Source organism: Fringilla coelebs (assembly GCF_963513975.1).
Source record: "Fringilla coelebs genome assembly, chromosome: 23".
In the NCBI taxonomy this organism is placed as follows: domain Eukaryota; kingdom Metazoa; phylum Chordata; class Aves; order Passeriformes; family Fringillidae; genus Fringilla; species Fringilla coelebs.
In genome coordinates this window covers 4,405,474-4,425,732 of record NC_140049.1, presented here as the reverse complement: position 1 = coordinate 4,425,732, position 20,259 = coordinate 4,405,474, and positions in this window count along the sequence as shown.

Here is a 20,259-nt window from a genome sequence, read left to right as displayed (position 1 = left end):
ACTGTCCATGCTCATCCCAAAGCCCAGCTGGGTATATTGCTCTGCTGAGTACAGAACCAGACATACAATTGGTGCCGTGTGTTATCTGCTGTAATTCCAGAGAATCTCTTAAATTCAGGGACGGGATGAGCAGCCACTGGCATTGTTTGTATGCCTCTGTACTATAAAGACAGATGAACAATATGTTAAACAGCAAAATAAGCACACTACTATTAATTGCATGCCATTAACCCTTCAGATTCTCCAGTGCAATCGCTGGAAGTAGATTAATACAGTCCATGAATGTCATGCACACTTCCATGTGGTCCCCACCTCCGGGGCATGTGGAGAGGTGTGAGGGCACGAGCGAGCAGAGGAGGTGGCAGGGGCACGGCTGTGGTCCCCCCTTGCAGGGGGTGCAATCTCCCCCTGATCCCCAGGAAGGGGCTCAGCAGGGCATGGGCTGGTGCCGCTCCAGGTGTGGGGTGGGATGAAACACACCTGGAGTGTGGGGCTGTGTTACCCCACAGCCCCAGCCTGCAGGGCTGCTCTGGGAGCTGCTCTGTGGGGTCTGGGCTCTTGATCCATAGGGACAGGCTCTGCAGGGGGGTTCTCTACATGCTTGGCAGTCCCCCTCTTCGGGGACTGTCCTTTTGGGCACGTTCCCTCTCTCATTGATTGCAGATCCCTCTGCACTGCATGGGATGGGGTTTGTGCTCTCTAGGGACTGTTCTTTAGGTGTCTGCTCTGCTGGGGCAGCAGATTCTGCTCTATAACCCCTGGCATTTGGTTGTAAGGGTTCTGGCTCCATGGGGGCCAGCCTCACACCGTGCTCGTAGGTGTTGACATCCCTAGGGGTGTTCCCTGGAGGGCTGTGACCCACAGAGTCCCTTCTCGGGCACAGCACATCCCTCACTGCGGGGCACTGGACAGGACAACGCTTGCCGTGGGGCTCTTGGGGCAGCACACCCCTCGCTGTGAGATTTTGGGTGGCACCCCCCTCGCTGTGGGGCAGGGGGCACTCCCTCCTCGCCGAGGCATTTTTGGGCAGCTCTCCGCAGCGCCGCGGTGCCGGAGCTGCAGCAGCTCAGCCTCTGCAGCCTCTCAGCCCCACCGGCGCTTCCGCTGCTCCCGCCAAGCGCTTTAAATAATAAATAAATTGAGTTCAGAGGCAGCCACAGCAGAGCCCTGCCCCAGGGCATCGCTCCCGCCGTGCCAGGGCTGCGGGGACACGTGGGAGCCCTGTGTCCCCTGGGTCTGGGGGCACCCCCTGCATGCAGGGATTTACAGATGTGAGATGATGCTAAATGATGGAAAATATTGCTGATATCCCCCCCCGGCCCCCCTCCCCAAAAAAAAACCCCACAGCCAGGATTGTGTAACCTTAGGAGCGGGGTACCCCACCCTGCTCTTCACCCCCCAAGTCCCTCAGGGAACAACTCAGATTCGTGGGGGGATCCCAGGATCCACCCAGCTGCACCCCGTTTTTGCAGTGTACGGGCAGGACCTCGCTGTGGGGGTGTCCCCATGCTTGGGGCAGCGTTTGAGGGGGAGGAAGCTTCCACCTGCTCCTCGGTGGCCCCCGCAGGTGCCGGCAAAGGGCATTTCGTGCAGTTGGGAAGCAGGTCGTGCATCCCGGCGTCTGGCGAGGCGGGAGGTGTTTCCCGGTGCCGCAGGAATTTGCTGTTTGCGCCTGTGTTGCAGGAGGTTGGGGGAAGGAAGAAGGGGCGGAGGTGGTGGGGGGAAGCTGGCAGTTGTTATTATTTAATTTTATTTTCCTTCCTCCATCCAGGAATCTCTGCAATGTGCCGGCTGCTCCCCGGGAGGCTGGGGTGGCCGTGAGTCACTGCTGCCGCTGGAACGTGACTCAGTCCTGCTGCTCTGCCGGCAGGACATGACCAGACTGCCAAAAAGCGGGAGAAGCCCCAGCTCCGATTCCCGCCCGCGCCGGCGGGCGAGGACACGCGAAATCCCCTCGGGGAGCTCAGCCTCCCACTTCCCAGGGAGCCGGCAGCACCTTACCGCGGGGCAGAGCTCGGCATGGGGGGCACAACGGGCTTATTTATTTATTTATTTATTTATTTATTTATTTATTTATTTATTTATTTTTTCCCCAGCTAGGAAAACCCTCTCCACCCACTCTGGCTCACCCGCCCATGCATCGCTGTGGGGCTGGGGGCAGTCCCTGGGGTTTTGCTTCCTCATTTTCCAGGCTCTGTGGATGAGCAGGGAAAGCTTCTGGCACGGTTCCTGCCCCAGTTCCCGTGCCTCAGTTTCCCCATCCGGTGGGGAGTGGAGATTTCCCCATCGGGACAGGGGTTACTTCAGGTTGCGCTTTGAGGCCAGTGAATAGCAGCTGCAAGGGGTTATTATTAATATTAATTAATAGCCGGGCTCAGTCAGGGCTCAGGTGGCAGGGAGGGATGAAGGAGGGATGAAGCAGCCCTGAGTCACAGGGCAGGAGCGGGGGGTGGCCCTGCCCTGAGCCCTGACACACTCACTGCACCCCAGAGTGGGACAGCCAGGGCTGGCTGATGCCGGCACGAGCCGTCCTCATCCTCACGCTCCTGCTGCTTGTGGGAACGGCCCTGTGGAGCAGGAGGGCAGCGGAGCATCCCCGGACCGGCCCCGGGGCAGCGCTGAGCACCGGGGTGGGGTGCTCGCCGCTCCTCGGGCCCGCCGTGCCCCGTGGCCGCAGCTGCCTCTGTCAGCCGTGATTGAAAACCAAGCCGGGCTGGCAGGCCTTCTCTGTGATCTTGTTAATTAAGAAATACATTTAATTAGCAGCACCCCAGCTGTGACTCAGCTAATCATCATGATCGAAACGAGAGCTGGACTCCAGCGCTGGAGCACGGAGACACCAAACCCCCTAACCTGCCCTGGGACCCCATCACCCACCAGACACACCCCAGTGCCCTCCTGGGGCTTTGGGGTGAGTTTCCCCCTCAGCTGGAGGCAGATTGGGTCTGACACTGTCCCCATGCAGCACCTCACACACACTGGTGTTGTCCCCACCCAGGGCAATTACCCATTGCCACACGGCAAATAATCATATTAATAACACATTTACCAGGCTATAAATAGCCTTGATAATAACACCCTGGGTTTTCCAGGAACGGATTGTCAAAAATGTGGGGAAAGCCATTCTCTGTCTCCCGGGCTGCAGATGGGGAAACTGAGGCAGGGTTGGTTTCGGGCAGGACTCTCACCCACTGCAGCATCGTCTGCCAGGCAGCTGTGGAATTTGCTCCCGAATAAACTGTCATGGAAATGAGCCCTTATGTATATTTATAGGAACCATCCTGCCAGCTGGAATCTAATAGGGGAGAAAATAAACTGGGAAACTGCCTGGAACAGGAGGGCGGTGCCTCACACATCAGCCCCATGCCCTGCTAGCACTGCCAGGGGTGAATGTCTGTCTGTCCCTGTCCCCAGGGTGTCTGTCCCACCCTGGGAATCCTGCCCTGCATCCCAGGGTGCCCAGCTCTGATCCTGGATGCTGAGCCCTGCACCCTGGGATGCCCAGCTCTAGTCCTGGGTGCCCAGCCCTGCACCCTGGTGTACCCAGCCCCGGTCCTGCATGCCCAGATCCTCATGTGCCCAGATCCTGGCGTGTCTGGGAAGCAGCCACCGAGTTCTCTGCAGCTGCTGCAGGCTGTAAGGGACTTTGGGGTGTGGGAAATGGGGAGTGTTGGGGGTAAGAGGGTCACAGGAGAATAAAACAACAGAGGATTTTGGGGGGCTGGCACACGGGGTCCCTCCCTGCTCAGCAAGGCCTGGGTGGGTGAGCAGGGTGGGTGCTCTTTCCCTGCCAGTGATGCACATGTGTGTGTGTGTGTGTGTGTGTGAGTGTGTGTGTACATGTGCACATGGGGGGGTGTGGCAGTGCCACACCGGTGCTGCAGAGCACCCACCCACGGGGACAGGGCTGGCAGTGGCAGCAGGGCAGGCAGCAGCACCCACTGGAGGGATGGAGCACCCAGGGGTCCCTACCGTGGCTTTTCCGGGGGTCCTTGGCCCCAAATTTTTTCCCCCAGGAAAGCCCCTCCCTGTTTTACTGGGGCTCCCTAGCCTGGCTTTCCCGGGGTCCCTGGCCCTTCTTTCCTGGGGCTCCCTAGCCTGGCTTTCCCGGGGTCCCTAGCCTGACTATCCCGGAGCTCCCTGGTCCGGCTTTCCCGGCGGTGCCCAGCCCGAATTTCCCGGGGCTCCCTGGCCCGGCGTTCCCTCAGCCCCCGGCGCAGCGCTGGGAGGGGGAGCGGGCGGCAGCGGTGGAGCGAGGCCGATTAGGGATGCAGACAGTGCTGCTCTCTAATGTCTTCCTGTCTCGAGCAGACAGCAGCAGCCTGCTCAGCTCCTGTGCTGCAGCCGCCCTCGGCTCCTCGGTGCTGCCCCAGCCCAGCCTGCAGCCCCCGCTGTTCGGTGTCACAGGGACCCGGTCCCTCGTGTCCCAGCAGGCCGTGAAGGGATGCGACGGTGCCAAGCCCGGGCGTGACCCCGCAGCCATCCTGGAGCGGGGATCCTCCCTGGAAAGGGTTTTTGGAGCAGGAATGCTGGCAGGGTTTCGTGCTGCGGCACCTCTCCCTCTCTGCCTCCCTCCTGCTGCTCCCGAGCCCTCACCGCCGTGATTCCCCGCAGCGGGCTAAAAATATCCCCGGGAGCTGCCGCCGCACACCGGCACTTGGAGCTGGTGATAAATAACCCGGGGGAAGCTCACACCGGCCCTTCCCGGCTGCTGCGGGAGGAGGTCGGAGCCCTCGTCCTCGCCGTGCCGCTGGAGGGTGGATGGACACATGGAGGCACACGGGGAAACGGGGACGGAGCAGCCTCTGCCCCTTGGCTGCACAGGGAAACTGAGGCACAGGTGGGGCTCTGCTGGGGGGGCGAGGGGAGGTGATGGACCCGTTTGCCTGCGATGCCGGGGCGGGAGAGGGGATCAGCAGGGCTGGGGGGGATACACAAAGCCTGGCATTCGTGTCACTCTGAGTCACATCCCTCTGCATCAGAGCCGTCCCTTTGCAGCAGCTCCATCCCCTGCAGCACAACCAGCTGCCCACACCCGACCCATCCCTCTGTGCTGGATCTGTCCCCTTGCAGCAGCTGCATCATTCTGCTTTGGCTCCTTTGCTTTGCACCACATCCACCCTGCTGCCATGGGTCCATTCTGCTGCCGTGGATCCACCCTGCTGCCATGGATCCATCCCACTCCTGTGGATCCACCCTGCTGCTGAGGATCCAGCCCCAGACCCAAACTCACTCTCCCCACACCGCCCTCCTCAGGGTACAGGACGAGCTTTGGGGACCAGCTCGGGGATCTGCCCCCTTCTCCCCCACCTCTTCATCCCATGGGACCCCATCCCTGCCTCTCATCCGTGGACCAACCTGGGCAGTTCTCATGCCCCCGTACCTCGGGCAGTTCTACATCATGACTGGCTTTCTCCAAAGCCACGGAGAACAGGCTGCAGGAGGGGGATCCCATTCAGGAGGAGGGTCTCAGTTCAGTCCCATCGCCCTGCTGGGGCCAAGCCTCCCAGGGGAGCCCCTTCCAGCCGTCCCTCCCTCCTCGCTCCCATTCCCGCCACGTCCCGGCCCACCCCGGCGGAGCTGCCAAAGCACAGGGCAAACGGGGACAAGCCGGGAGAGAGAGAGTGATTTTTGTGAGCCTTTATTTTCCTCCATCAAAATCCACCAGCCGGAGAGAGCAGCGGGAGGGGGAGGATGGGGAAACCCATCAGGTTTCACGGGCGACGCTGCCGCCCCCCGCTCCGCTCGGTGTTTGTTCCCCCTCCCTGTACCACATTTCATGTCGGCCCCGCAGCGAGGCTGAGTAATAAATATCAGCTGCTGGGAAGCGGTGAATCACCGCCCGCTCCCGACGCTGCTGCTGACACACCGCGGCACTCGGCGCTTCTGTCCCCAGCGCTGGCCCCCGCCAGCCCCCGGGTCCCCGGGCAGCGGAGCCCCCGCGGTCCCAGCCCCTCCGGCAGCCGGGCCACCGAGCACTTTCGGCACAAACACGTTTGGCCGCATTCTCCTGGCTCCCGTCTCGACCGGTGCCAGGAATCAGCTCCAAATCCATGGGTTTTGGGGAGGCACCGCTGGGGGGTAACATTTTGCCAGCTGAAAGGAGGCTGGGGAGCTCTGAGGATGCTCCTGCCACCCTGGATGCTGGGGGTGATCCTGTGCCAGACCCCAGGGTCGTTCACCCCATCCCCAGTGTGTCTAACTGGTTCCAGGGGGCTCATCTAAGCCTGGAGCAGAAGTCTCATTTTCCAGCACCCCACCCAAACACCCCTGACACCCACCAGCTCCGGGTGCTGCCACCTCCCTGCTGCCTGCACCCATCCTGCAGCCTTTGGCCCCAGCCAAACAGTCCCCACGGGGTGGAGGGGGACTCCAAGCCAGCTCTAATTTCCCTCCCTGCCAGGTGTGCCTGTCCCCAGCTGAAGAGCCGAAGTGACACATCTGTAAAGTAAAACCCCCAGCAGGATGCCCTGGGCTCACGGAGCACCTCCTGCCACCCCCCCAGCACTGACCCCCCACCAAAGCAGCTCCCCAGGGACACCAAACACACCCCAGGGACACCAAACACACCCCAGGCCCCAGTCACAGCCTGAAACCCACTGCTGCAATGGGGCCAGCACATCTGGGAGGAACATCTGGCACCGTGCATCCCCCCAGCTCAATGTCACACACTGGTGAGTGACACAAGTGCCACCACGGAAGCCGCGTGGTCCCGGGAAATCGGAATTCAAAGTCCCCCGGAGCGCCTGATCCCCTCCACAAGTTACAGAAGGTCCTTGGACCTCGTGAGCAGCTGGTGTGAAGCTGTAATTACCTTAATTAGCTCTGGGATTGCATTCCCTCCCCGTGCTAATTTCGTTTCTACAGTAACCAGCCCAAGAGGTGTGCGTGCGCTCGGAGCGAGACGGAGACAGGAGCCTCAGCAGCCACAGCAGGCACCCCGAAACCAGCCCGAAACCGGGGGCCACCCCCAACCCCCACCCCCCAAGGGCTCAGCCAGCCCGGTGCTCCTCCTGCAGAGGTTCACAAGAGTCCTCGTTGTTTCCCAACATCTCAAGGGAGTCGTTTGTTGCTGGGAGCATCCACCAGGCTCTGGGGGAAGGGAGTGGCTGGGCGGAGAGGGACCGGAGGCTGGTGGTCCCCAAATGCACGGGAGGCTTTAGGAGCAGCAATGCCTGGGCTCGTTCCTCGCTGCTGGTATTTGCTGTAACCCAATATGCCCCTGATGTAAGAGCCATTTGGGAGGAAACTATAAAAGCTTCAGGAAATGGGTATTAATTCACCTCGTGGCAATAAAAGGGAAGGAGGGCTCCCGGGCAGCGCGGCCACCTCGGGGGAAGTGAGGGCGAGTGGGGCTGGGATCGCAGCCCTGGGCAACAGCCAGGCAATCTTGGAGCCATCCCCCCTTAATTGGGAATTAACCCTCCCTGAGTGCTCTCAGATGGAAAGGGGGCGGCTGCAAGGTGGGAGCACGGAGGTCTCACCCGGGTGAATCATCGGCGGCCCCTGGAGCCGAGCGTTTGTTTGGAGCTGGAGCGTTGACTTGGGGAGATTTTCTCACCCTGGAAATTTGGAGCAGGTCCAGCTCTTCCCTTGCAAACAGCAAGCCCTCCTCTGGCTGCATCCCTCCCTGATGCCAACCAGCCTTGGCACGGAGAGGGCAACCCCACAGCACGGGCTGAGTCCGAGGCTGCTGCTGATCCCCAAAATGAGAGGGGGCAGTGAGGATGGGGGAGCCCCACGCTCCCACCCTGCAAATCCTGCTGATTCCCCTGCCACGCTGCTTCAGTCCCTGCACCGCGGCCATTGCTGCAGTGAGCACCACCCTGACATCAAAATGTCCCTGCGCCCTCCAGAATCTGTTCTGCTGCTTGCAGAGGGAGCGGGGAGATGCTCTGGGAGCCCCGGGGGGTGCATTCGGGGTGCCCCGGGCTCGCCATGCACGTGGGGCTATAAACAATGCCGGGAAGCAGTTTGTGATGCTCCCGTGGCTCTGTGGAAGATTCGATAGCCCAAAAAAGCCAGCGGGGCCGGGGGAGGGAGCCTGGAGGGTGTGGAGCAGAGCCCACGCTCCTACCCCGGTGCTGGCATCCCAGGGCAGCGTTTCCCGGGACGGATCTCTCCCCGGCGGGCAGCAGCAGCAGCAGCAGGACGAGCGGCGGAGGCGAATTTCGCTGAGTGGTTGTTTTTTAAAAATAACTTTGCCTTTGTCAGCAGGTCAGGGTTGCTCCAGATTGAATAATCGCAGCCGCCCAGCCCTCCCCTGCTCCCGGGCGCTCGCTGGCAGCCCCAGCCCGGGATGTGCCGGGTGGATGCTGGAGCACAGCCCCTTGGAGAACATCGCTGTCCCCGGGGCTTGAACGTCTCAGAAGGGATGCTCTGCGCTGCATCCCCCACCCTGCTCCCCTCAAAAGCTCAGGGGATGCCCTGAGCAGGGCCGGGGGTGACGGGGGGAGCTGCAGGAGGAAGGGGAGTGCACGGGGACGGAGCCATCGGGTGTTTGCCAGAACGGCTGAGTCACCACGCAGTAATTACTCCTTAAATGTGAGCACGTTCGGTGCAGGGATGAAAGATGCTCACATGAGCCGAGGCAGGGAGCTCACCCGCTCTCCCCCCGCGGAAGGGAAGGAACAGATCGGATCCGGCTGCCTTTTGTCGGGAGCAGGGAGCGTGCCCCAGCTTTGGATGGACAGGAGGGAGAAACCCGGGGCAGGAAAGTGAAACCCTGCAGAGCAAACCTTGATGGCAGAGTGGTGCCTCTGGGTGAAGCAGCAACGCCTGCAACACCCAGACCAGGCATGGGGATGCCTGCATGGCACAGTTTGAGGGCTGGTCTGGCTCCCAGGGAGGCAAATTTTGGAAAGAGATGAAACAATTCAGCAGCACCGGCCTTGCTGGGAAGCTACAGCACTAGGAGGGAGAATAAAGCACGTGGGAAGGATGCTGTGCTACCTTGGGCTGCACCACGCCCAGAGGATGCTGAGGAAAAGGGGGAGGAGGGGACTGAAACCCCCCCAGACACATGCCCTGTCCTGTCCCACGCAGGATGGGGACAAGGTGACAGGCCACTTGCAGAGACCAAACAGCCTCTGGACACCCAGGGGCTCCCCAGAGAGGCCCTGTCCCCATCCCAGTCTCTCCTCGGGGCAGTTTGGGGGCCAATCCTGGTGTTACACAGACAAACCCTGGGCTGGGAAGGGAGAGGGAGCCGTGCAGGGTCTGTGGGAGCCGTGCAGGGTCTGTGGGGGCAGTGCAGGGTCTGTGGGAGCCCTGCAGGGTCTGTGGGAGCCATTCAGGGTCTGTGGGTGCAGTGCAGGGTCTGTGGGTGCAGTGCAGGGTCTGTGGGTGCCATTCAGGGTCTGTGGGAGCCCTGCAGGGTCTGTGGGAGCCCTGCAGGGTCTGTGGGAGCCGTGCAGGGTCTGTGGGGGCCGTGCAGGGTCTGTGGGAGCCGTGCAGGGTCTGTGGGGGCCGTGCAGGGTCTGTGGGGGCCGTGCAGGGTCTGTGGGTGCAGTGCAGGGTCTGTGGGTACAGTGCAGGGTCTGTGGGAGCCGTGCAGGGTCTGTGGGTGCCGTGCAGGGTCTGTGGGTACAGTGCAGGGTCTGTGGGAGCCGTGCAGGGTCTGTGGGAGCCGTGCAGGGTCTGTAGGGGCAGTGCAGGGTCTGTGGGTACAGTGCAGGGTCTGTGGGTGCCTCATTGTCCCCTACAAACACCAGCAGGGCCCAGCAGGCGGGGAGACCCCTGCTCCGCTGGGGCTCCATCAGCAGGACACGGGAGGGTGGGAAACAGGAGAAATACGGCTGAGGAGGGGTTCAGGCTGCCAGGAGCTGCCGTTCATGCTCCTCTGGGCCGTTTTCCCCCAGCGCAGGAGGTGGCACGTTCAGCATCCTCTCGCAGACGTCCTCGGGCGCCCTTTGCCGGGCCGGCGGGGACACAAGGTCTGCCCGTCGCGACGCTGCCACCGGAGCGAATGCCAGCAGCGAGACCAGGTCTTGCAGAGAAACCCTCAGCCTTGTTCAGGTCTGATTTACACCCCGGAGACGCTGCCGCGCTCGGAGGAGCCGGCGCTGATTGATGGCAGCGTGACAGGAGCCACCCCGCGCCATCTGCACCTCCCCCGGCTCCCGGGGACACCCCCGCAGCCCCATCTGCCCGCCGGGGCACCGCCCCACGGGGCCCTCCCCACCTCCGGGGTGCGGGGAGGATGCTCGGCAGCACCCTGAGGCACCCCTGGCTGCCTCCATCCCCCTGGGACTGCAGTGGGATCGAGCATCCCGATGCAATCCCTGCCTGCGGGAGCATCCCCGCGCTCCATCAGCCCTCCTGCTGCGGTGCGTGTGGGCACCAGCTCTGATCCAGCCGCTGGGGTCCTTCCACATCCCCATCGTTCCTCGGCAGTCACACCCTCCCTCGCTGCAAAATGCCTCCCCCATCCCCTCCCGTTCAAATCAAACCCTTTGGTGCGTTTGGGTTCGGGCTCAGGGTTGGGGTTGGGGGGACTTTGGCCTCGCACCGCCCTCCTCAACCCCCCAGGCCATTTCAGAGGTGAGAAAGGAAATCGAAGCTTCGGTTTTCTTCCTTTTCTTTTTTTTTTTTTCCCTAATAAAGGGAGCAATTTGGGATTGTGCTGCTGGCGGCGCCGGCGCTCTCCGAGCTGATGGGGGAGAACGGGGAGGGGGGATATAAAAGGTTTCATGCGGTGAGCCGGGCACTCAGGGAAGAGGCTGAAAGGGGGTGGTGAGTGCTTTGTATTTCATGCTTGAAGGCACTGAAGCTTTTACCAGCCTTCCCGTGATGATTTAAGACCAGCTCTGCAGTTCAGGAGGAGATCAGAGCTGTGTTTGGCAGCTCTGTGGGACCCCCCAGGTGTGCCCAGGCTTTGCTTGTCCTGACTCAGAAATACTCCAAATTATGGGCAGGGACAGAGCAGGGGGGTTCATGGGGCAGCTACAGAGCTACTGGGGGCATCTCCAGGACATGAGCCTGGTTCAGGCACCTTCCTTGGATGGGCTTTATGGGAGCACTGGCAAATCCTGGGATGTGCTTTATGGGAGCACTGACAAATCCTGGGACGTGCTTTATAGGAGCACCAACAAATCCCAGCCCCTGCTGTCCCTCTGTCCCCCCACCTGCTCAGCACCTTGCCTGCAGCCAGAGGGGTCTCATCCATCCCTGCCCATGGAGCTCATCCCTTCTCAGGGTGCTCATTCTGTAGAGGATGGTGGACATGGGCTGTGGGTTCCTCAGTCCCATGGTTCAGCCATTTGGGGTTTGCTGTTCTCCTGGCCCCAGCAGTGTGGGCTCCATCAGGTGGGTCCTGGGACAGGGTTCCCTGGGATCCCCAAGTGCAGCCCAGGGCAGGAACATCTCCTGTTCCCCACTCCATCTCAGCCACTCCCTCCCAGGTCTCAGTCTTGTTCTGTCCCATCTCCTCAGCTGATTTTCTCCTCTATGGACTTTGGGGTTTTTCTCCTTTTTCTCCTTTTTTTTTTTTAACTCTTAAATTCTGCCTTAAGCCCGGCCTGTGGATACTCTTCTCCTGTGCCAAGGTTCTTGTGCCTCATCCTGGGCAAGATGTGGGTGGGAAAAGGACAAAGGATGCTGCAGGGTTGGGTCAGATCATGGCAAGTGCCTGGTGTGAGCAGTGCAAGCTCCTGCCCCAGTGCTGTGCGTGGCTGGGTGATGTTGGGGGTGAGGGATGAGGCTGCAGGTCCACCTGCAGCTCTGGGGGAACTGGGAAGGAGAAGTGAAGGTGTGAGGGGTGGTCCTGCAGGGCTGGAGCTCTGGGAATGGAGGAGAAGAGTGAGATCCAAACCCAGACCTGAGGGTGAGAGTGGCCAAGGACGGGGCTGCAGCAGGGGTACTGGTGGGAGCATTGGCCTGAGGGTGCAGGGGAGCATCAAGGGAGTACCTTGGTTTGGGATGCACCAGGATTGGGAGTGGGAACAGTTCAGCACCGTGGGGAAAAACTCCTTGGTATCCCCTGAGCACTGCTGGCCCCTGGCATCCTGGAACATGGGGGCTTCAGTGCCCCCAGCTTTGGGGCAGGGCCAGAGCCGTGCCTGGGATGACTCTGGGGTGGAGGGAATCCTGTTTGCTAAGGGCTCTGTTGAGGAAATCCCAGGGGAATGAAATGCCAGGCTGCTCCAGCAAGTGGGAGATCTCCCCTGCAGCTCAGCAGGGTGGGGACACAGGGACCCTCTGTGGGTGGGAATGGAGCCTGCTCAGGGGACAGGCAGGGCTGATAACCCCTGGCTGCCCTTCCCGAGCACAGGGAGCTGCAGATAAAAGCTCTGCAGGCAGAGCAGGGCTCAGCTCCAAGCCTGGCTTGAGCTGATACCAGTCCCAAAGGGCGACCTCTCCCTTGGGCTCGGCTCAGCCCCAGGGACCTGCCACCTCCCTCTCTTCACCCCAAATTCCCCCTGATTAGCAGCTTGTATCGCTCTGATGGACACAGGAGATCCCCCAGCCGTGCCTGCCTGGCTCCTGCTCAGCTTTTGCCTCACTTTGGGAAGGAAAAAAATCTTGTTTATTGTAAAACTGCAGCAATGCCCAGATCTGCTTGCAAACCCCTGCTAAAGCCTCCGGCATGGCAGGTTGGGAGGAGCTGGAGTGGGGGAGCAGCTGCTTTGGGGATTATTAATGAGCAGCAAGTGATGGGAAAGGCGAGGATCAATTGAAACAAAGGAGTTCAATGGTAAAAAGAAACGTTTGCAGAGTAATGGGAGTCCATTTCTCCAGCCGACTGTCGGAAACGCATCCTGTTAAACATCCATCAATTATCCCAGCTTGCAAATGCATTAGAGTAATGAGGAATTATCCATCAAATACACTTAAAGGCAGTGCCCCCCTCTGCCAGCCGCCCTGCAAAGAGGCACTTCAGTAAGGAAAAATAGCCTGAAGGTGGGTGGAAATTCAGGGGGGGCAGTCAGGAGGCTCCTGGGCTGCATCCTCTGGAGTCTGATCCAGTCCAGAAGATGCTTTCCCAGCTCCAGGGGCAGCTCCTGGGCTTGCTGCCTCCTTCAGTACCTGTGTTTTCTTCAGAGAGCTGTGGTGACACCACGGGCAGCCCAGATACCTGCTCTGTGCCTCAGTTTCCCCATCCTGCTCGTAGTGCTGTCTGTGGCCACCCATGGGTGCTGCTGGTGTCCCTGTCACCTCTCTTCCCAGGAACAGAAGTTGTGGTGAGCGTGGTGTGTGGTCTGGTAGCTAAATTCCCAGAAACTCGTGGGTCCATCACCCACACCCCCTGCACCCAGATGGTCCTGGCCCTGCAGAAGGAGGGTGTGGGGAGGCAAAGAACCTCACAGCCCCTCGGGATGCCAATCCCTGGGCTGGGCTGGGTGCACCAAGCAGAAAATCAACGGATCTGGAGGCAGCATCTTGCTCTGCCACCAGGGGAAGGCAGTCCTGTAGCCCCCAGGGCCCCAGCAGGGTGTGAGGGGCTGCAGGTCTGGTCTGTGTGTGCTGGGATGAGGGTTTGGAGCACTGCAGGGTCAGAGCAAACACGAACGTGAGGGATGTGACCCAGCAGAGCAGGGTCTGGGCTTGCTGGTCCTGGGTAACTCCAAGGGTTTGATCCCTTTGGTGATGGATTCAGGACTGATCCGGGATTATTCCAGCCTCAGTGATGCAACCTTGTGGCAACCCCTGCTCCGAGGTTTCGGTGCTGTGATCTGAGGGCACACATCCTCCTCCCCAGGGACAGGGCTGGATTTATCAGGGCGTTCCCCCAGCAGCAGGATTTGGGGAGTCAGGACTGCTGTGTGTGGATCCTCTGATGTCTGGTGCTGTGGTTGTGGGCAGGTGTTGGGAGAGCAATGAGGAGCAACAGTGGGAGCTCCTCCTGTCTGTGCACCTGCCTGGTTCTCCTGCATGACCACTGGGAGTTGGAAGTGGCCAGAGGCTCAAAAGTCCCCAGGAGGACACAAAAGGACACCCAGCACTTCACAGGCAGCATTCCTGAAAGAAATGGGGTGAAAAACAACTCCCGGGCTTGTCTTTCCCAGGACTGATATTTCCACCTCCCAAACCCCTCTGGCAGCGCTGGCCAGGCCCAGGAATACCAGCCTGGAGTGGGAACAGAGCATCCCTGGGTCTGCAGCTCCTCGGCGAGATGAACCTTCCTGGGAGAGTGCCGTGTCTGATAACAGCAACTGCCATTAGGTGTCACAAGAGCCTCAGGTCTTTGCTCTTCCTGGCAGGATGAGCAGCCGTGTGGGACAGGAGGGATGGGGCACTGAAGTGGCCCTTGGGGTGGCACCTTGGGGACAGAGATGGCCCAGGCAGGGGAGATGAGCTCTGGATGCTGGGAGGGCACCACATGTCCCTTATGATACCACAGCCTTCCCTGGAGGTCACCGTCCTTCTGCCCCCAGCTGATCCCTTCTGTCACCTCCCGGCTGTCCTGCCCTAGTGCTGGGGACAGGCAGGAGGTGGCACCAGGTTCCTTCTGTCTCACACTCGTCCCTTCAATAACCCACTGTGTTTTATTGCAGGGAAGTAAAGGGAGCAGCCAGTGCTGGCGCCTCGTTCAGCATCACAGCTCCCACTGCAGCCAGTGGCCTCCAGTATCCTCCCAGTATCTTCCCAGTATCCTCCCAGTGCCCAGGAGAAGCCCAGAGACTTCTTTGAAAGAGAACATTCCTCCCCTTTAGGATGTATCCAGCTGTGAGGGCACAGCTGGGCAGGCTCTGGGTGTTCACCTCCACAGGGATGGATGCTCTGGGATTTGTCCTCTCCTGGGATTCCCACTCCTGGCCCCATGCCACCTCCCAGTGCCCCACACCAGGGGCAGGTGCCATGCTCAGATAATCTTCCAGGAATTTACAATTCCTCCCCAAAATGCCGTTTGCCTCTTTAATTTTGCAACGTGACCAGAAACAATGCAGCGTCCGAGGCTCAGCGCCTCGATAAGGCGCCAGTGGGAAAAGCCTTTCTCTCCTCTGCAACGCCGGGCACGAATCTGCGGCGAGCTGATAAAGTCTGAAACACCGGCTGCCCTGGGGGAAGGACCGGAGCAGGAGCCGCCTCCGGGAGAATCTCCCGCTCCCCTCCCGGTGGCCGAGAGGGAGAGCCCCGAGCTGGGCTGGGACGGCGTCCCGGCCCCGGGTGACCTCCCAGCATCACGTCACCTCTTCCCTCTCGGAGAAGCTGAGTTCATGTCTGGCCTTCCCTGAGCTGGGATCGCTCCCGACCTGCCCTGTCCCCGCCCGTGTGCCGGGCTGACCGCGGCACCGGGGCTCACCCCCGGGTGGGCGCTGCCCGTGTCCCCGTGGGGTGTCCCGGGCTGTCCGGGGTGTCCCGGGCACGGCGCACCCCAAAGCCCGAGGTGCCGGGCTCGCAGCCTCCGGCGGCACGGCGAGGGGCTGGCGGCGTGGGGATGCTTTCCCGGTGACTCACAGCATTCCTCGCAGGTCAGCGGCGGCCGCAGGACACCCCGACAGCTCTGGCCGCCCCTGGCCTCCGCCTGAACTCCGCTGGCAAAGCAAATTTCCCTCTTTGCCAGATGCCGGGGTTCCTCGGCCCGCGGCTGCGGGGAGGGGGAGGCAGTGGGGTCCCCACGGGTGTCCCCACGAGGGGACAGGGGACAGAGCTCACGGGAGGGTCTGACCTCTCCGTGGCCCGGGCGCTTCCTCCTCCAGCAGTTCTGCAGAACCCCGAGGAGGAACGGGCTCCCCACAAACAGCCCCGGTGCAGCCCCGACTCCGAGCACTCCCGAGCGCTGCCCAGCTCTGTGACTCAGTTTCCCTTTGTTGGGGTGAGGAGAAGCAGTGCTGACCCCTCTGATGCACAGAGACGAGTGTTCCCACTGCTTCTCCCCAGCAGCTCTTTTGGGCAACATCCCAGCCCATCTACTGCTTGAATTTCCCCCCACCCAAAGAATTTCCCTTTATCTTTTCAACTTCAGCCCTTTGAATCCTGTCCTACCTTCCCTCAGGGTGCTTCCCCAGCACAATTCTGCATCTTTCTGCATCCCACCACCCTCAGCCACCCTGTTCTGCTGTTTTGTGTCACGAGTGGGGCAGTTCGCAGCTGGGACCGGGACCGGGGCAGGATGAGTGCGGGGGACCAGAGCTGGCAGCAGCAGGGCGGCCCCGGGGCACTTTGTGAGCCCCCGGCGTGGCCGTGGCCCGTGTGGCCCGCCCGGTGCTCAGCACAGAGGAATGCCGTGAGCTTGCAAAGTGGTTTCAGCGAGACGTTATCTAATGGAGGAGGAGGAGGGTGGATTAAGCCAAACCCACAGCACCGGCTTTCAATTAAACCAAGTGAATTTACGGCTTCTCCTGACACAGTAAACACACGCTGACGGGGTCCTGACCCGGCATTTCCCCTCCGTGCCCCGGCAGGCAAAGGGAGCAGCCTCCCGCTCATCCTGTGGCAGCGAGGAGCCCTCCGGGCCGGGCTCTGCATTATTCATCACCACGCAAAGGGCAGCGGAATGCGGTGATGCTGCGGTGATGCTGCGGTGGGCGCTGCGCCCCAGAGCTGCCCGCCTCGGCCTGCAGGGATGGGGCAGTGATGGAAACCGGGGAGAAGAAACGGCCCAGCAGCATCCTCTGGCTGGGAGGAATGCAGCCCTGGGGCTCTGGGTAACACAGCAGCGCCTGGGATGGAGGGGAGAGTGCTGCGGTCCCATGGGTGGGGGATGCTCGGTGACCTTCCCTGAGAAGATTCACTCCATGTCCTTGCATCCATCCTGCCGTCCCCGTGCCTCAGTTTCCCCCGGGAGCAGGGAAGGCTGGGTGTGGCAGCAGAAGGGTGAGCTGAGCAAGCTGGATGAGCCAAGACAGGATCTCACAAAAGGGCCGGGAGCTTCCCAGTGGCACTGCAGACCAGGGCTGGGTGTGAGGTGCTCCAGCACGTGTGCCAGGGCATGCCTGGCATCCTCTGCCAGCCACCTCTGCTGCCTGAGCCTGGTGAATCAGCAGAACCCCTCACCCCTGCCCTGCTGCAAAGGGGTCCAGGGAGGCCAGGTCAGCCCAGCACTGCTGGGCACCTGAACACCCACAGCCCTTGTCAGAGGAGCCCTGGGCATCTGCTGGCACCTGGCTGTGGCAGGTGAGGCTGGGGTCAGTGGCACTTTGGGCAGTGCAGCCTCACACCCCCCTGGCCACAGCAGTGCCCCGGATCGGGCACCTGGCCAGGAGCGTGACCAGGAGCCCGGCAGGGCTGCTGGGGTGACGTCCTGGCACCGCTGCTGACGTCCAGCAGAGGGAAAAGCCCTCCCTAGAGCAAATACACATCGGGGCTGTGCAAACCCAGCTCGGAGGGTGGCTCTGGGCAGGTATCTGGGTCCCATCTGGCTGCTGTTTACCCGACTGCTGGAATCCACCCTGCAAACTTCCTCCTTGGACGGGCCAAGGAGCCCAGCTCGGCCATACCAGGCTCACAGGGAGCCTGGAACCTGTGGTGACCCTGAGGGTGATCCTTTTCCCCTGCACAAGGTCGTGTGGAGTGGATCCCAGCGGGGTTTGGGAGGATTTCAGCACCAGCTCCTGCCAGGTTTCCAAGCCCACAGCCAAACCCTGTTTGCACCAGCCTGGCTCCACGCAGCCCCCAGAGCTGCAAACCAGCAGCGTCCAGGGAGCAGGCAGGGCTGCTGGGTCCCTTTCCAGAAGGGCTCAGGCAAGTCACGGCATTCCCACCGCTGCCTCAGTTTCCCCCTCAGCCTGTCCCTCCCTGACCCGCGGCGGTGGCTCCTGCGGCGTGCAGGGACCTGCCACCACGCAGGGAGGGGACCGTGCTGGGCACACCTGAGTGGGGCAGGACCCTGCCTGCCACTCCCCTGCAAAGGCAGCTGCCATTGCTCAGCCCCTCGGTGCACACAGGAGCCACTGGCTGCTCTGCCCTGGGCACAGGGGACCAAGAACCACCCAAGTCTCTCCTGTCCCATCCTGCATCTTGCACTGAGGTCCTCCAGGGAACAGGGGGACCAGAGAATGCACAGCCACAGGTGCAGCTCCGTGGGTCAGCACAGCCCATGAGCCCTTCCCTGGGCGCTCCCAAGGCGGTGAAGGAGCCCCCAGCTCTCCTCACTCCCCCAGGCCAAGCATGCAAAGGGAGCCTCCAGCACAGCCCTCACTACCCGGATGGAGGATGGAGGGAGGGATGGATGGATGGAGCATGGATGGATGGATGGATGGATGGATGGATGCATGGATGGATGGATGATGGATGGATGGATGGATGGATGGATGGATGGATGGATGCATGGATGGATGGATGATGGATGGATGGATGGATGGATGGATGGATGGATGGATGGAGCATGGATGGATGGATGATGGATGGATGGATGGATGGATGGATGGATGGATGGATGGAGCATGGATGGATGGATGGATGATGGATGGATGGATGGATGGATGGATGGATGGATGGATGGAGCATGGATGGATGGATGATGGATGGATGGATGGATGGATGGATGGATGGATGGATGGGGCATGGATGGAAGGATGGAGCATGGATGGATGGATGGATGGATGTATGTATGGATGGATGGATGGATGGATGGATGGATGGATGGATGGGGCATGGATGGATGGATGGATGGATGGATGGAGCATGGATGGATGGATGAGGAATGGGTGGATGGATAAGGGATGGATGGGTGGATGGATGGATGGATGATGGATGGATGGAAGGATGGAGCATGGATGAATGGATGGATGTATGGATGGATGTATGGATGGATGGATGGATGGATGGATGGATGGATGGATGGATGGGGCATGGATGGAAGGATGGATGAGGGATGGATGGATGGAGCATGGATGGATGCATGGATGGATGCATGGATAGACAGTGAGGCTGAGGCCCAATACATTTCATTACACCCCGCAGTGGAACATACCCACACCCTCACTCTTGCAGTACTCAGGGCTGTGTTCTCACCTTGGAAAGGGAGGAAACTGAGGCAGGGAAGACAGGAGCTGGAAGCTGGGCGGGAAGGCTGGTGACAGAGCAGGGATGAGCCCCAGTGCTGTGTTGTGAAAGCAGCTGGTTATCAGAGCGGGCGTCATGCCACAGCGAGCGGCTTCCAGGAAAGGAAGGAAGTGTGGGGTCACCCAGCCCCGCTGCCGCCCTCTGCCAGCAAACAGCCCAGGCCTGCTGATAATGGGGCCCTGCCACGGCCACCCAGGAATTCAGAATTCAGAGCCAATGGCCACACATGCTGCCCTAAATGTGGGATTTTCCCCTGTTTCCTCTCCCACAAAAGCAAGAGATGGGTGGTGCTGATGGCACCTGACTCCTGTGCAGGGTACAGAGCAGCATCACACCAGCAGCAGCCCAGTTCCCCCCAGGGACTCTTACTGGTAGGAACTGGGAGTCACTGGGCTGGGTTTGCTCCTGTGCAAAGGTGCTCTGGGATGTGTTTCCCACAGGGCTGCCCCAGCACAAAGTGGATAACCCCAGAGCAGGGAGGGTGTGATGGGGAGCTGCTCCCACATGCCTGGGCCACTCCCAACACCTCCCACTGGACACTGAGCTGGAGACCATAACCCAGCAGGACACTGGGCAGTCCCACTGCAGTCCCAGTGCCCTGCAGCAGCAGCAAGGCAGGATCCCACCCCTGACACCATCCTGCCATGCAAAGTGGCCCAGGAGGAAGCAGGAGCCTGGAGCCTACTCCTCCCCGATACTGGCAATAATTACATGATTATGAGATTTGGAAGCAAAGTGCAGATTAATCTCTGATCTTGTTAGCCCGTGTTTTACCATCTGCTTTGTGCAGGCAGGAGAAGCCCTCGTCCCACGCTGGGGAAAGGCAGTGGGAACCCCTGGGGAGAGGTGAGTCCCACAGAGCAGTGGGTGTTTTAGGAAAAGGGTGGCTCGGGAGCTGAGCACACCAGGACAAGCGGATGCCACCCCAGGCACCAGCTGTCGTGCACAGCCGCCCGGCGCGGCCCCGATTCCTGGAAGCCAGGCTGGATCCGGCTCGGCACGCACGGGGCTGGGCTGCGCTCGGACTCCTCCTTTGGCCAACAAGGGCAGGTGACAGCGATGACGACGATAGCCCGCGGTGTGGGGGGGCTGCTGGGAGGGAGATGGCAGGGTTCAAACCGCAGGGAGAGGTTTATGATTGTCCGGGTGGGATACAGAGATAGAGAGGAGGGACAGAATGCAGCGGGTCACGGGGTGGCCCCGGGATATCCCGAGCTCCTCGGGGGCTCCCTCCTTCTCCTCCACTCAGGAGGTTTTTGCCAAACAGGGAGGGCAAGACCTGCCTTTTATTGTGCTCCTGCCAGGAGATTT